Below are 16952 nucleotides of genomic sequence, written 5' to 3'. Positions count from 1 at the left end.
CGATGGCGGGTAGTCATTGACCGCCAACGATGACAAAAAAATTCAGTGTCTAAAACTAAACATTTTAAAGTTTAGTAATAATATCGATACACTCTAAAATTCAGTGCTTAAAATGACATTGTTTTAAACATCGATAGTTGTGTCAAAATGGTGTTATTTTGCCTACATCGTCACGATGACAGAAAGATTTGTCCGTATCATCATGGCGTTAAAGTTTAACATTTCAATGACAGTTGAAATCAAAATCAAAAATTTAATACTATAATTGAAGTAATTGAAAGTTTAACAATATTAATTATATGTACAAACCAAGCGACCTCAGTGGTAAAAGAGTTGTTGTTATTCCTTGAGATCCCGAATTGGAGCACTAGAAACGCCAAGAGTGTGAGCATTCAATGTCATATGGTTGAGAGGTATCCTGGAACAAATACTACCTTGTACTTACCACATATTAATAAAAAAAATTAATTGTATACCCAAAGACAACACAAAATTTTATGTTAGAAGATTAATTTATAAATTCTAAAGGAGAACGAACTTGTAAAAATTTAGGAGATAAAACATATTTTCAATTAAAAATACAAAAAAAAATCTAAAATATATAAGAATTTAAAATTTTAAGAAGGCGACTGTCTCCACCCGCTCCCCACTCAATATATCCCTAGATACACCTCCTAAAATTTAGTAAAATATGATATAGTTTACTCTTATTAAAATATTATTATTTGTTATTCAATACTAACAACTTCTTTCTTTACTAATAATGATAATGCGTACGAATTAAATTATTTCAGTTGTTAAAGAATGATTTTTATATCTAGATGTCTTAGATTTGAATACATTGTAAAAATGTTTAAGTTTACTTTATCAAATAATTGTAAATTTTTAGAATAAATACTATTTTATAATAATCCAAATCTATTTAAAAAATGAGAACGTGAAGTATGGGTGAAAATGGGATTGAAAAGGACATAGTATTTAAATATTGGAGTCACATGGATTTTATATTTACTTGTATTAATACCTTAGTACCGGGCTGACGTTGGGTTTTCAAAATTTCTAAAAACATTTATTCAGTTAGTAATAAAAATTAAGATTAAATTAAATTGTATTACGTTGTAATTTATCAACATTTTAAATTATTAAAATTAAATTAATAATAATTAATTAGAAAACCTTTACAAGCACACTTGAATGAATGACGTGTATCATAAAGAATATAATAACAAACGGAAGTACGGAACACTGGTTATATATAAAAGGGTAAACTACATATTTAGTATCTAAACTAATACTTTTATTCCATTTCGATACTTAAACTTATTTTTTTAAAAATCATATCTAATATTTAGTTTAAGTTTTATTTTGGTATTCCGTCATTAAAAACTTACCACTGTTATTAATGTATAATGCCACATCATCATTAAAAATATCACATCAATAGTTCTGTAAATTTTATTTAACATACTGAAGACTGATATCAAGGTTTTTCAAGTTAAGCATAGTGAATATTAAAGACAGATTCCTATGTGTACTCGTTTAAGTTAGCAGATTGAAGAGTTATTGGACGGTCAAATTACATCCTTTTTATTTAACGCTTAATAATCCGAACATAATCTTACGTAAGAAAGTAACAAATATTAATTTTTTTTATTAAATGATAAAAAAAGAAATACAAAAAATGGTTGAAATCAATATTGCATCAGATTAGTGGACTTAAATCAAACTGATAACCTGATCTCTTATTCCATGACTTATTTCAATGAAATCTCCTGGTTTCATCTCTGCTGTATCATCAATCAGCAAAACATACGGAGCTGCAACAACAGTTTCCAGTCCTTGTTCAAGGTTTTATTTTGCCGTTGCCGGAGCTGATATCATGGTCGACGCAGACAAGGACTTGTTTCTTTCAGTTTTTGTGTACAATTGCAGTTATTTGTTTATTGATATAAGTAGAGATTATTATGGCTTGGCTTGAGATTATTGTCTTAACCAAACCTGATATTCTGATCCTTTGTCAATGAACTTTTGCCAACTACCATCCAACTGATTTTCCTTGGAAGGATTCCAATTGAAGTACCCTAGTTTCATCACTAGGGTATCGCCAACCCGAGCGACATAACCTTCGTTATTGGCATGGTATATTTTGACAGAGCTTCGGCAGTGGATCCCGGCTCGTCTTCGAGCTTCTATTAATTCCGTCATGATATCGCGCATGCCGAATTCATATAAGTGGTCATAAAATATTACAGGCTGCAAAATCATATTGTGAAGTCCAGAGAGAAGGGTATCAAAATATATTTATCGAAATTTCTGTTTGTGCGTCCGTGCGTAGAATCATATAGCAGTTCTGATGACAAGTAACTTACAGTTCCAGGATGGGTCAGGATGTAAGAATATCCTTGTGCAAGCTTATCACGGGGAAAAGGCCAGTGACCCTAAAATAAAACTCAAACAGTTAGTCATTTGCCACTGCAGATACTTAAACAGGGCTCAGTGGATTGATTCGGACATTATTGATGGATATTATAGTTAACAAGTGGTTATCTGCTATAACACACGATATAGCCATCACCGGGTACTCGGGATGACCGAGAGGAGTCGGAGATCACAAGTTCATGAGCTGATATGAGTGAGATGCAGTAAAGTTCAGATTGAAGTGGACTGAAATTTGTGGAAAATTCATTTTCCGAAAGTCACACTAAAGATTTGAAGTTAAGACTTATGACAACGTAAGGTTCACCTATTGTGATACTCGGAATGATGATACTGCTCCGAGTTCGTGTAGTGTGTATTTACGTATGAATGTACGCATGCCGGTGAAAGATACAGGGAGTATCTGCGTAGATCCCGTGTCATGGTTCTCTATAAATGTACAAGCACATGAAGGCCACCATTGTTGCGGAAGATGGCTATCGGATAGAGCAAAATCGAAACTGATAATTTGAGAAAATAAAAATGAAGATAAAAGAGACATAAAATTTACGCGGAAAACCCCTAAATAATATAGGGTAAAAACCACGACAACGGTAGAAGAATTTCACTATGAGAAAATAGGAATTACATCTTCTCTCGATCTAAAAAGGAGAAAACAACGATTATTCTCTCTTGATAAAAAGGAAAAAACAACTCTCAAGAAACTCTCTAAATTCTCTAGTATTGGGAGAAAACTAGAATGATTTGGGATGATTTTAAAGCTAAATGAGTTAGGGTATTTATAGTTGAAGCTTAAAGACTAATTTTGTAAATACCCTAAAGTACAATTACTAAATTGAGTAATTTACCCTTTCACATTTTCAACAATTACAACCCCTTTTTGACTTATTATTTTCGGTGGATTTGTTTAATGCCACCTTTCGGTGGATTTTAATTTTCAACAATCTCCCACTTGAAGATTTGATTGGAACAATCATATCTTCACACCAATCTTCTACCTTGTACCTTATGTTGCTTATATCTCTAACAGGCCACAAGAGGATCGACACCAAGTAAACTTATCGGTATTGATCGCCTTTGTCATGAAATCTGTTATGTTGTCTTTGGTATGGATTTTCTGCATATCTATCGTCTCTTCTTCCACCTTTTCACGAATGAAGTGGTACTGAACTCGTATGTGTTTTGTCCTTGAATGAAATGTTGGATTCCTTGCTAGATGCAAGGCGCTTTGACTGTCACAAAACATAATGACATACTCTTGATTGTGCCCAAGCTCCTCCAATAGCATCTTCAACCAAATTGTTTCTTTACTGGCTTGTGTAGCTACTACATATTCTGTCTCTGTTGTGGATGTAGCCACAACTGACTGTAATTTTGAAACACAACTTACAACTCCACTAGAAACTTTGAACACATATCATATAGTAGATTTGCTTTTATCCAAATCCCTTGCATAGTCAGAATCGACATACCCATTGATAAGTAAGTTTGATCCTCCGTAACATAATGCAACATTTGAGGTCCATTTGAGGTATCTCAGGATCCTCTTTACTATATTCCAATGCTCTTTGCCTGGATTCGCCATGTACCGAGTAACTACTCCCACTGCTTGTGCGATGTCTGGTTTTGTACAAATCATAGCGAACATTAAACTTCCCACTGCTGATGCATACGGTACTCGAGACATCTCCATCCTCTCTTATTCACTGCTAGGATTCATACTGGAGGATAATTTGAAGTTAATAGGAAGAAGGGTAGAAATTGGATTATAATCTTGCATGTTGAATCTTGACAAGATCTTCTTCAAGTAATTCTTTTGTGAAAGCCAAATCTTCTTATTACTTATGTCTCGGTGAATTTGCATCCCTAGAATCTTGTTTGTTGATCCCAAGTCCTTCATTTCAAATTCCCTAGCCAGTTGTGCCTTCAATTCTTCAATATGATCTTTGTTGAGTCCTGCAACCAACATGTCATCCACATACAACAATAATATAACAAAATTGTTATCACCATACCTCTTGAAATAAGCACAAGGGTTTGCATTAAGTATGTTGTATCTAAGACACATAATGAAGGAATCAAATCTCTTATACCAACACCTCGGCGCCTGCTTTAGACCGTACATAGATTTGTTTAACCTGCAAACCATGTTCTTCTTTTCTTTTTCTTCAAAACCTTCATGCTAGAGCATGTAAATATCTTCTTCAAGATTTCCATGAAGAAAAATTGTTTTAACATCTAGCTGCTCTAGACGTAAATTCAATGTAGCACACATTGCCAAAACTACTCGAACTGTTGTTAGTCGAACCATATGAGAAAAGATTTCATTGAAATCAATACCTTCTTTTTGAGCATATCCTTTGACCATCAGTCTTGCACGATACCTCTCAACTTGAGCGTCACCATTTCGCTTGATTTTGAAGACCCATTTGTTACCAATTGGCTTCCTTCCTTGTGGTAGTGGCACAAGGTCCCATGTATTATTTTTATGAAGGGCTTCAATTTCTTCTTGCATCACCATCATCCACAGTGAAGCATCTGAGCTGTTTATTGCCTCCTGGTATGTTGATGGCTCACCGTCCTCTGTTAAAAGGTAGTATGCAATATTTCCTTCTATAACATAATCTGAGTGCCAATTGGAACATCTTCTCACACGATCTGATTGACGAGTTGTTGGAGCTTCAGAACTCTCTGGTTCTTATTCATCATGTGTTGGTTCTGCTTCAGAAGAATCTCCTTGTTCAACCTCATTTTCCACATGTATCTGTGTAGTCTCTGACTTTTCAGCGCTACTATATTTTTCTTTTCTTTGTAGCTTATCTTCTACAAAGATAACATTCTTGATAATGATCACTTTGCGGGCAGTGGGATCCCACAAGCGATACCTCTTTACTTCATCAGCATACCCCAAGAATTTGTATTTCCTGGATTTTGGATCCAATTTTGAAATTTCTTGGGAGTTGTACATCACGTACACAATACTTCCAAATACATGGAGATTTGAATAATCATCTGTTTTACCAGTCCACATCTCTATTGGTGTCTTCAGCTCTATTGCAGTTAATGGAATTCGATTCACCAAATAATAAGCGGTATTGATTGCTTCTGCCGAAAATGATTTTTCTAGGCCTGCAGCCCTCAACATTGCTCTTTTTCTTTCTAACAAGGTTATGTTCATCCGCTCTGCCACTCCAATTTGTTGAGGAGTGTTCGCCATTGTGAACTATTTTTTGATGTCTTCTTTCCTGCAAAAGTCATCAAATTCTTCACTTGTGTATTCTCCTCCATTATTTGTTCTGAAACACTTGATCTTATTTCCATAATCAAGTTCCACCCGCGCTTTGAAGATTTTGAAAGTGGAAAACACATCTGACTTCTGCTTAATAGGGTACACCCAACATCTCTTGGAGTAGTCATCAATAAATGAGACAAAATATTTTGTTCCGCCTAGGGATGTAACTGGTGCTTGCCATACGTCAGAGTGAACCAATTCTAGAATACTTTTGCCTCTAGAATTTGATGTGTTGAATTTCAACCGGTGCTGCTTACTTGTTATGCAATGCTCACACAAAGTAAGTGATACCTTTGTTAAGCCTGGAAATATCTTTTGTTTCACAAGGACTTTCATTCCTTGTTTTGACATGTGTCTAAGTTTCTGATGCCATAGCATTGCAGAATCTGAACTACACGAGGCAACAGAGGCTTATGCTTCTAGCAAAATCTCTCCCTTCAGTATGTACAAGTTTTCTGCTATCTTTTCGCCTTTCATCACCACAAGCGCTCCACATAACACCTTCATGATTCCTTTTCGTGTTTCAATCTTGCTTGCATTATTATCCAACAATCCGTAGAATAATAAATTTTTCTTCAGGCCTTTCACGTGCCGTACATCTCGAACAATTTTGATTGTTCCATCATACATCTTCAATTTGATGGTTCCCACGCAAACGATCTCTAAAGCATGATCATTGCAACTATACATAGATCCTCCTGAGACAGGTTCATACTGATGGAACCATTCTCTTCTTGAGGTCATATGATATATTGCTCCCGAATCAATGAGCCATATATCTACAAATCTTTTTCTACCTTCCACGGTGGTTGACGCTTTACAACATAAAACATCTCCATCATCTGAAGTGTTTGTGGTATTGCTTTGTGGATTGGAGTTTTATTTAGACTCCAATAATCCTTCTTCAAGTGACCCTTTTTCCACAGTTGTAGAACATTAAATTCTTCTTGCTTCTCGACTTTGATCTGCCATATTTGTGACTGCTGCTTTGGCCACGTTCTATTGATCTCCTTCTCATCATTGTCAACGCTTCTGCTTATTGCACCGATTTTCTTCTTGTAGAACAGCAGCTGCAACATCATCAAAGACTAGATTGATGACATTACTGTTTGTCAAGTTGATGATGAGTTGATCATACGAATCAGGTAGATCTTGAAGTAGAAGTTCAACACGTTCTTGTTCTCATATTGTACATCTTAGGGATGTAAGGTGAGAAAATAAAGTGTTCAACATGTTTAAGTGCTCCATCACTGAAGTAGATTCCGACATCCGGAGAGTGTACAATTTCCTCTTAAGGAAAATTTTATTGTGCAACGATGTGGCCTCGTACAGTTTGGTGAGATGATCTCATATCTCCTTAGCTGTATTCTTCTCCTCGATGCTTGACAATACTTCATCTGCTAATGCTAGATAAAAGTTTGACATAGCATTCCCGTCCATTTCGATCAATTTGCTGTCATCTGTGAAATCTACCGGCCTTTCACTGATAGCTGCTAGACAATTGTCTTTCCTCAGGATGACCTTCATCTTCAATTTCCACAATGAGAAATTTCTCCCATTGAACTTTTCAATATCAGATAGCTCCCACTATTTCACTATCGTGAATAGTTCTCTGGAACCTTCAAAGAATGAGTAATACATTCTTACTTTCTTATGTCGGAGGATCCACCTTTTGGTGGCAACCACAAAGATAATAAGTAGATATTACACACTCTAATCTGACTCTGATACCAATTGTTATGGAAGACGGCTATCGGATAGAGAAAAATCGCAATTGATAATTTGAGAAAATAAAAATGAATATAAAATAGACACAAAATTTACGTGGAAAACCCCTAAATAATATAGGATAAAAACCACAGGCAACGGTATAAGAGTTTCACTATGAGAAAATAAGAATTAAAACTTCTCTCAATCTAACAAGAAGAAAACAATGATAAATCTCTCTTGATAAAAAGGAGAAAACAACTCTCTAGAAACTCTCTAAATTCTCTAGTATTGGGAGAAAACTAGAATGATTTGGGATGATTTTGAAACTAAATGAGTTAAGGTATTTATAGTTGAAGCTTAAGGACTAATTTTGTAAATACCCTAAAGTACACTTACTAAATTGAGTAATTTACCCTTGCACATTTTCAACAATTACAACCCCTTTTTGACTTATTATTTTCAGTGGATTTGTTTAATGTCACCTTTCGATAGATTTTAATTTTCAATAAACTATCCTATTACTCATGTTTGTTTTCATTGTGGATCTATTAGTCTCCAATATTGGCCATGTAAAGCAGAGTGGAGTATCCCCTGCAATGGCAAATTATTTCAGTCTGCAATTGGAGAAAGCATACACCTTACCTGACAACAATTTTTCTACAGGGATTATTATAGACACATTATGGCCATAAGAAACATGAGGTTAGGTATTTCGGAATACCTTTGTCGTGACATCAAAAGCCGAGGAAGTACCACCTGTAGCGTTGATCCAGTCCTTTGTCGATGAGCATCTAGACAAGTAAACAAAGTCCCATATATCATCGTAGAGACTAGACTAATTATATTCTATGACATATATATCATAGGCAATACTAAATGATTACCTTGATTGTAAGACAAGTTACCATGTTCATATGCCATGTTGTCCCAATATTCTCCTATAGCAAATGCATGATGTGAAATTTCTATATATTCTTTCACAAATGTACCAGAGAAGCCTCTGCAAACAACAACAAACAAGTCATTTAGCTACTGCATCATCCATGGCATCTTCAAATCTTTTGCCTTCTTTTTCCACCTTTTCGGAGTCTAGTCAACTTAAAACATTTATCTTTCTGATTATCCTTCTAAATTTTGGACAAATCTTAGTGTTGGTGAAGAAGATCGTGGTTTTAATTGTTTCGTTATTGCAGTAATAATTGTAAGTAAAAGAAAGACATGTAATGAGAAAAGGGTAACAGAACACCTTCACCTCCCAAAATCAAGTCGCCAACCATCGTAACCAATCTCGTTACGGAGCCAGTTCAACTATTCCTTTATATCTCTTTGAACAAAGTCATACGAATAATCAACATTTGGTGCGACTTGGAAGATATCACCTAAACATTACGCTTAATCAGTTAAGTTTACAGGAAGTCCTATTGTTAATAAATTTAATATTCATAAATATCAAGTCATCTGATACAATTAATAACAATGGCTGATATAGCTAGTCAGCACTTTGTCAAAATGCCATTATCATAGCTCACATAAATTTAGACATGTTCCTAGTTGCCACTGAGATTTTGATCAAATGAATAGGGATATCAAAAAACTTTGAACCCACCACCTTATCATATACGTACCGCTTGAAGGATTTCCACGCCCCTGGAAATTCGGATCATCACAAACAATAGCTTCAGGCTTTCAAGCAAGCTTGCAGCCGAAAATATTCCAGACACCATTTGGGCTCTGAAATGAGCAAAAAAAACTTTAAATACATCCCTGCATTGGGCTTGTTAAAAGTTCATGTTGCACTTTCAACCTTGAAAATAAGATCAGTAATGACATAGTTTGATATGAAAATACAGTCATAAAAGGTAAAAATGAGGCTTAAAGAAAATCGGGGCAAGCGGCTACAACAACCTGTTTATGCGCACATCGATGGTTAAGCACAACATCTCCCAATACCTGTATACAAAGGCAATACAATTTAGTATCATGGCTGCATGCACACGTGTATCTGCATCGATAAATATGAGGTTTCTTAATAATGTACTGCGAACTATATAGAGAAATTCAATTCCAAGACTTTGAACCAACAAAGAAAATGAAAATATCTGAACCTAGAAGAAAGGAGACCCAAACATTAACAACTAAAGCTCACTACTATTCATAAAATTGCACTACATACCATGTTAGAATATGTAAGCGGAAAAAATAATCAAAGCGATATTAACATAAAATAGGATATATACATGAGACGCGATTTAAAGTGGTTCGACCTTGCCTACCTCCACGAGAGAGATGAACAATAATCCACTATAAATGTAAAGAGAGATGAACAATAATTCACTATAGATGTAGAGAACAAGTACATGATATCACATGTATCCTAAAATCCGGTATAAATACCAAAACCCAATGTATCCCAAAAACTCTCTCAATCCCTACAAAACTATCTCTGTAACATAAACCTAAAAGTTACAGAGATCCCATAAAGATTACATATTTCCAAAATAATTCTCTTTCACTAATTAGTTTATGACATTATCACTATTTATAAAGCCAAATACTTGATCACCAAAAATTATTAGTCCATAAGAATTCTTACCTAAAACAATTACAATAAAAATTCAACTTAATTACCAATTATAATTTGGGTCAAAATATAACTTACCAAAAGGTCGTGAGCATGCATTTCCTCTATGCAAGATTTCAGGTCTTCAACAGATCCAAATTTGGAGGTCAAGTTGTAAAGATCAGAAGGCATATAACATGCACATTGTTTCATATAACTTATAATGGATGTTGACAATGTTTAGCAATCGCTAACGTATTGATTGATGTTTATACTACTGAACACAATGTTTACCTTGGGGTGCGACAGATTATATTGGTGGTGGCAACCATACTGCAGTAATACCGGATTGAGATAAATCAGCTGCCTTGAGAGCTAACTCCTGGTACCATTGCATTCTCCAACTTTCCCAATTGAAACCTTGAAACTTTAAGACCAATAAATTAAGATTTGTGAGTGATATGCTTTAAGGAATACTTTATCCGTGTCACTGTTCGACAATCGGTAAACTTGCAAGCCTCAATCAAATAAGCTTAAGTTAGTATGAATCAAGAGCAAGTATATCAAACCATCAACTCACCACAATTTCTCTTCATGTGCCTGTTCCTGGCTCTGTATTGAATTTCAAATTCTAATGCAAATTAGATATGACCCTCCTCAAAATTGACTAAAGAATGATAAAATGTACATATGAGAGAGAAAAAAGGAAAGTTAACCTGATTTTGTGTCGTCTTGAGTCCTTTGCCATTTGAACTGTCCTTCGTTGAAGTGCTCGTTCCAAAGCTTTCTGTTTCTTCTCTATTACTTCTTTTTCCATAGCATGTTCAATAAGAATATCACCTTCTCTTAGCTTTTCTTGAGCAATAGACCAAACCTCATCAGGTTTGGGTAGTGTCAAAGATTTAAATTTGGAATTTAAGGCTTTAGAAATGTCAGCCTTTCTAGGAGGAAACTTGGTACGGATGCTCCATATCCTTCTTGTCATCTTCTGAGGTATCTCCTTGCGTGGAGCACAACTCAAAAGTTTCCATTTTTGTGAATCATCATCAGTTAAAAGGTCTATCCTCCCACCATTAATGATATAGATGTCTTCGTCGGCTTCCTTTTCTGATCTTTCCTTCAACAACAATGACTGTGCCATCTCTGATTGTTGTATCACACCTTCTCATATAGGCATTTTCTCTTGAACACGTCATTTCTTTGTCAGCATCAACGACGTCCTTGATGTTGAAAAGTCTTGCAAATCACCGAAAGGTGATATAAAAAAATTCCACCGAAAAAAATTGTCAAAAGGGTTGGTTTTATGTTGAAATTTGGAAAATGGTAAAATCATTTTTAGCCATTATAATTTAGGGTATTTACAAATTAGTCCTTAAGCTTCAACTATAAATACCCTAACTCATTTAGCTTCAAAACTATCCCAAAGCATTCTAGCTTTCTTCCAATACTAGAGAGAATTTAGAGAGTTTCTTGAGAGTTATTTTCTCATTTTTATCACGAGAGAAATTATCATTGTTTTCTCATTGGTCGATCGAGAGAAGTTGTAATTTCTATTTTCTTATAGTGAAATTCTTTTACTGTTGCCCGTGGTTTTTACCCTATATTATTTAGGGGTTTTCCACCTAAATTTTGTGTCTATTTTATCTTCATTTTTTATTTTCTCAAATTATCAATTGCGATTTTGCTCTATCCGATAGTCGTTTTCCGCAACATTTGATGCTTTCCAACTCAACAATAAAAGCCTTGGACAATGCCTTCTTTCTTTCCTCTGCTTCTTTCTTTATGTTCTCCAAAACAGACCTAATCTTCTCTTCCTGCTCAAGAGCCTTTTTCTTACTCTTCTCTTGGAATTCAAGCAATGTCTTCTCAACATTTCTGGATCGGAGTTCAGCTGTACTTGCTTGTTTTTGGGCTTATTGCAACCCCAGTTTCATCCTATCAGACTCGGTTTTCGAAAACAATAATTGAGCTTCTAAATCATTGACATCACCATGTAACTTAATATTTTTAGATTGAACATAAGCAATAGCATCAATGGGATTTATACCATAAGTGAATGATGCAATAGCTTTTGAAGCCTAGTCACTGGCGTTTTCTGCCACATCAAGTGCACCTTCGATATCATCTCTAGACTTCTCAATAATTGAGGATATAATACCTTTGGTTGATTTTCTTATTTGATCTTCAATTTGAAAAGCTGATTCAGCAGCGATGGTTTCTGCAGCTGAAACCCTCTGCTTGGCATCTTCTAATACATGAGACGTGGCCTGTTCAAAAGCAATCTCTGCTATCTTTTTCGACTTGTACCACAAGTTCGACAACATCTTGTTTTGCAAGAACCAACTAGGATTCCAAGGAAGATTTCTCTTCCACTGATTCATGCAGCTTCTTATGGAGTTGCGATTTGGCCAACTCGAGTTCGGAAACAACCAATTCCTTGTCATTCAAAATAGAAGCCATGTTTTCTTCTTGACTAGCCTCAGAAGAAGCAAAATCTTCAAGCAATTGATCATTTTCGTCTTCAAGAGCTTATTGTCTTGCCTTAGCCTCAGAAAGAGCTCGTCTCATCTCGACTAACTCGTCTTTCTTCTTCCCCGATTTTTTATTTCTCCTTGAAGTAAAACCATCATCATCATCTGTGAAAGTGTCATTGGAATTACCTTGCCAGAGAAATTAAAAAAAAAATCAGGATCCAACCCCAACTTCTTAGCGCAAAACTAAAGACCATAATTCAATATGCATCAGTAAACACACCTTATTGGAGGGAGCAATTATTCTTGGTCCGCACTGTCAGTTGCCGGCCAGTAAATTCTTCCTGCAACAACACCATCTTCCATCAATGATTTGATAATAAGTTAACCCAAAAAAGTATGGAGCTTGAACAAAAAATAAAGAACCTTTTCATGTTAGAAGAGCTTCCCAAGACTAAACGACACTGTCCACGTGATCTGCCTAAAGAAACAACAGGGAACCGGGGAAAAAGCATCCCAAAGGCTGAACTTGGCAATAACAAAACATCCATTTTTTTCTCTGTCAAGAGAAAATAAAAAACTTTAAGAGCTGAACAAAACCAAAAATAATTAACTAGCAAACAAATTTCTATCATAAAAAGTAAGTCACCTTCTTAGTTACATAATCAAATATATATGTATATGTATAGGTATATTTGCCTTGATAATTGTTTCATAAATAAATCATTGAAGATCTCAAAATCAACATGGACAAATAACAATTTTTTCCTTTTTTTTTTGTATCAGAGCAAATAACAATTTCTAGAACCAAAAAAATTTAAAAAAGATGAGATAAACAGATATAGTGAACCATGTCATGCATTTATATACGGAAGTCAATGAATTATATAAGAAAGAATTTATATAATAAATTTATGTGGAAACCTTAAGGGTGCGTTTGGTTCACGGAATATAAGATTACTAGCGGGAATAAGATTACTGGGAATGTTTTATTTTGTGTTTGGTTCGTTTAGCAGGAATGTAATATTACAGTGTTTGGTTAAAGGAATAAAAGATTATTGGATTTACCAAATTTTCCTTATTATATATTTGTTTTTTAACAATTTGAATTCTACTATAATTAATTTATATATTTTCTTTAAAATTTTTAAATTCATAAAATTTATATAATTTTTTTTTCAAAATTGAAAAGATAAATATTTTTAATGAAAGGGTAAAATTTTATTTTAACCCTTGAACTTCATATAAAATTCTAATTATGATTGTTTTGTAAATTTAAAATAGTTTGAGGATAAATTTGTAATTTAACCTTCGTAGAATTTTTTTTATTCAACGACAGAAGAAGGATATTTTTTTATTTTTTTAAGGGCATTTTAGTCCAAAACGCCGGAAATATAATAATACCTAAAGGAAGGGGTAATCATATTCTCGGTAATATACCCCCAAAATATCAATGTTGGGAATAACTTATTACCGGGGGCTGGGAACAACCAAATGGAGGAATAACATTCCATTCTCCCGGTAATGTGAGATACCCTGAACCAAATGCCCCCCTAAGAGATAGAAATTGACTACACTTTTTTTCAGTTATAAGACTTAGGGGTTGTTTGTTTACTTCAGAATTATTAAGCGTTGAATGATTCAAATGCTGAATGATTCAGAGGCTCTGTATGAATTAGCTCTGAATGTGACATGCTGTTTGATAATGATGCTGAATCATTCAGAATGTACTTCTGTGTTGAATCATTCATCATTGTTTTGCTGAATCAGTCAACACTGAATCATTCAGAGGTGCAAAACAAACACGCTGAATGCTGAACGGTTCAACATGCAGCGCTGAATTGTTCCATTAAAAAGCAAACAAACAACCCCTTAATCAATAATCATAATTACTTGATGAGAAAAAAATAAATTATAAAGAAAAAAATTTAAATTATAAAGAGTGTTATTCGATATGAATTAATAGTTTATCAAAATAAGTAATTAGATCATGTAGAACAAATGAGAACATGTGAAAAGGAAAGTGTAAACCTGATATGTATTGAGCTGAAAAAGAGAGGTTGGAATTCTAAGCCATTGTATTTGTTAAGATTGATGGAAGAGGAAATTACAATGGGATTTTAGTTTTGGAGATCAGCATTTGCAGGGAAAACAAGAAAAGGGAAGAGCGAGGGAATGGAGGTAGTTTGTATGGCGGAGAAAAGTGGCGTGGAGTGGCTTTTTTTCTTTAGATTTGCATCATTTAATTTAACTAATTATTGTTTATTTCATGTTATTGCAGTTTGACCGTAATTAACCATTGATATCGGTGTAAAAAGTTTTTTTTAAAATTATAGAAAAAACTTTTTATAATAAAAAAAATACTCATACAATACAATTTTATTATATTTGATCTAAATTAAATATCATGATTAAAATTAGAATGGAGTTATAAATACTTATTTATAACAGGCATGAGAATCATAGTACCATATTCGTAACATATTAGCATTAGCCTCTTTCATCTGCTATGAATGTGATCTCCAACTAAATTTGTGGAGGTTGAACCTCTCCTGTTAGAACCTGAAACAAGTTCTTTATACATGGCCTTTGATATGGATTTGGGTGGCAACAAACCAGGCCAAGCATCAGTACATTCTTTGTCTTCTCCATATCTGCAACAATCTCTTCGTTATTCGAGAATCGATAACGAATAGTAAACAAAAAGTTCATTTCTCTCATAGCACCATCCAAGCAATTTCAGCAGGTTCTTATGATGCAGTCACTTCAATGTGAGATTACTATGAGAATGTAAGATTGGTTCACGGAATGTAAGATTACCTTTGGGAATAATATTATTGGAATGTAATATTACTATGGGAATATTGTATTATATATTTTTTTTTGTTTAGCTGGAATGTAAGATTACAGTATTTGGTTGGAGGAATATAAGATTACTTGGATGCATATTTTACCTATCCTTGTGATATATTTTATAAAGTTAAACTTTAATATTAATTTATAAATATTTGAATGAAAATTCATAAAAATATTTTAATCGTTATATTATCTAACTTTTGAGGATAAATTATATTTAATATATAATTAATATAATTAGTATATTAAATTTCTATTTTTAAATAATGTTTATAATTACATATTTATTTATATATAATATAATATAAAAAATAATAATATTATGGTAGTAAATTATTATTTTAAATAATTATATTTTTACAATAACACTTTTTTCCATCCCATAAAATTATAAATAGTAAAATATTGAATATTAAAAATATAAAATATTTTAAATTCTCAAAATTATTAATATTTTAGTAAATCAAACTCTTTGTATATTATTATTATTTTTATAATTTTGAGTAAAGTATAAAAAATTAAGAATTTAGAAGGATTATTATAAAAAGAATTCATTAGTCCAAGGGTATTCTTGTCCAAAGTGGTGAGAATGTAAGATTACCTAAGAATTTTGAGGTAATGACATTCTCACCATTTTAAAAAAATACTATTATTGGAAAAAGAGTATTCCTGGTAATGTAAGATTCTGCGAACCAAACGTCAGAATACAATTCCCGAAAAAAAAATTCTCCTTGATAATGTAGAATTCAACGAACCAAATGCACCCTGAAAGCTTATTTATCGTGGCGTTTGAAATTCTTTTCACAACCGCTGTCTTGTTGCCCAAGGTTCCTTGTATAAACAGTGCCAAATCCTCCCTCCCCAAGCTTGTTCATCGAACAGTAATTTCGTGTCAAGACTTCGGATTCCTTCGAATTGAGTTTTTGAGGAGCTATTGATGAGCTTTGAATCTTTAACTCCATATCTGGATCTTCAACCACGACTAACTCTCTTTTATTTTGATTTGATATTGAATGTTTACACTTCTAATATTCATGGTGTCCAAACTCGATATATCAATAAATAATAACAATTCTTTTATCGTAGAGATCGCATGATTCATGCTATAAAAAGAACATCTAAAATATATGTTGAATATAACGGACGATATTACAATAACATACGCTATTTAAATCTTTGTTCAATCTATTTACTTTTATTTGATTGATTTTTAATTAAAGTAATTATTAATTATAACTTTTTTAATTAATTAATTAATTATTACTGATAAAATAATCTATTTATAATGATATTTTAATTAATTGATTAAATTATAATTTTTTAAAATAATTTATTTATAATAATATTTTAATTAAATAATTAAATTATAACTTTTTAAAAAATAATTTGTTCATAACTGAATTATTAATTGAGTAATTTTAAATTTAGTGATGGTATAAAATTAAATTTGACCGATAAATTCTAGTAGTATAAATAGGGTAGTTCTGCTATACAGCAACCTAATATAAGGTTAAGGAAAGACACTACTTGAAATGTTAATATTTTTTTAACATTTCTGATAGAACACTACTTAAAATGTTATTTTTTCTACCGAAAATGTTAATATCAAAAATATTCATTTTAGATA

At 33.1% G+C, this 16952-nt stretch overlaps 1 pseudogene; it reads right to left on the bottom strand.

Annotated features, from left to right (window-relative positions):
* Window positions 1-1721: 1721 nt before the first annotated feature.
* LOC120135911 lies at window positions 1722-16287 on the bottom strand (annotated as a pseudogene).
* Between the last annotated feature and the right edge of the window lie 665 nt (window positions 16288-16952).

This window comes from Hibiscus syriacus, unplaced genomic scaffold (assembly GCF_006381635.1).
Source record: "Hibiscus syriacus cultivar Baekdansim isolate YM2019G1 unplaced genomic scaffold, ASM638163v2 tig00110621_pilon, whole genome shotgun sequence".
Classification (NCBI taxonomy): domain Eukaryota; kingdom Viridiplantae; phylum Streptophyta; class Magnoliopsida; order Malvales; family Malvaceae; genus Hibiscus; species Hibiscus syriacus.
Note: the sequence above shows the minus strand (reverse complement) of the source record. Positions and strands in the feature narration are given on the sequence as shown.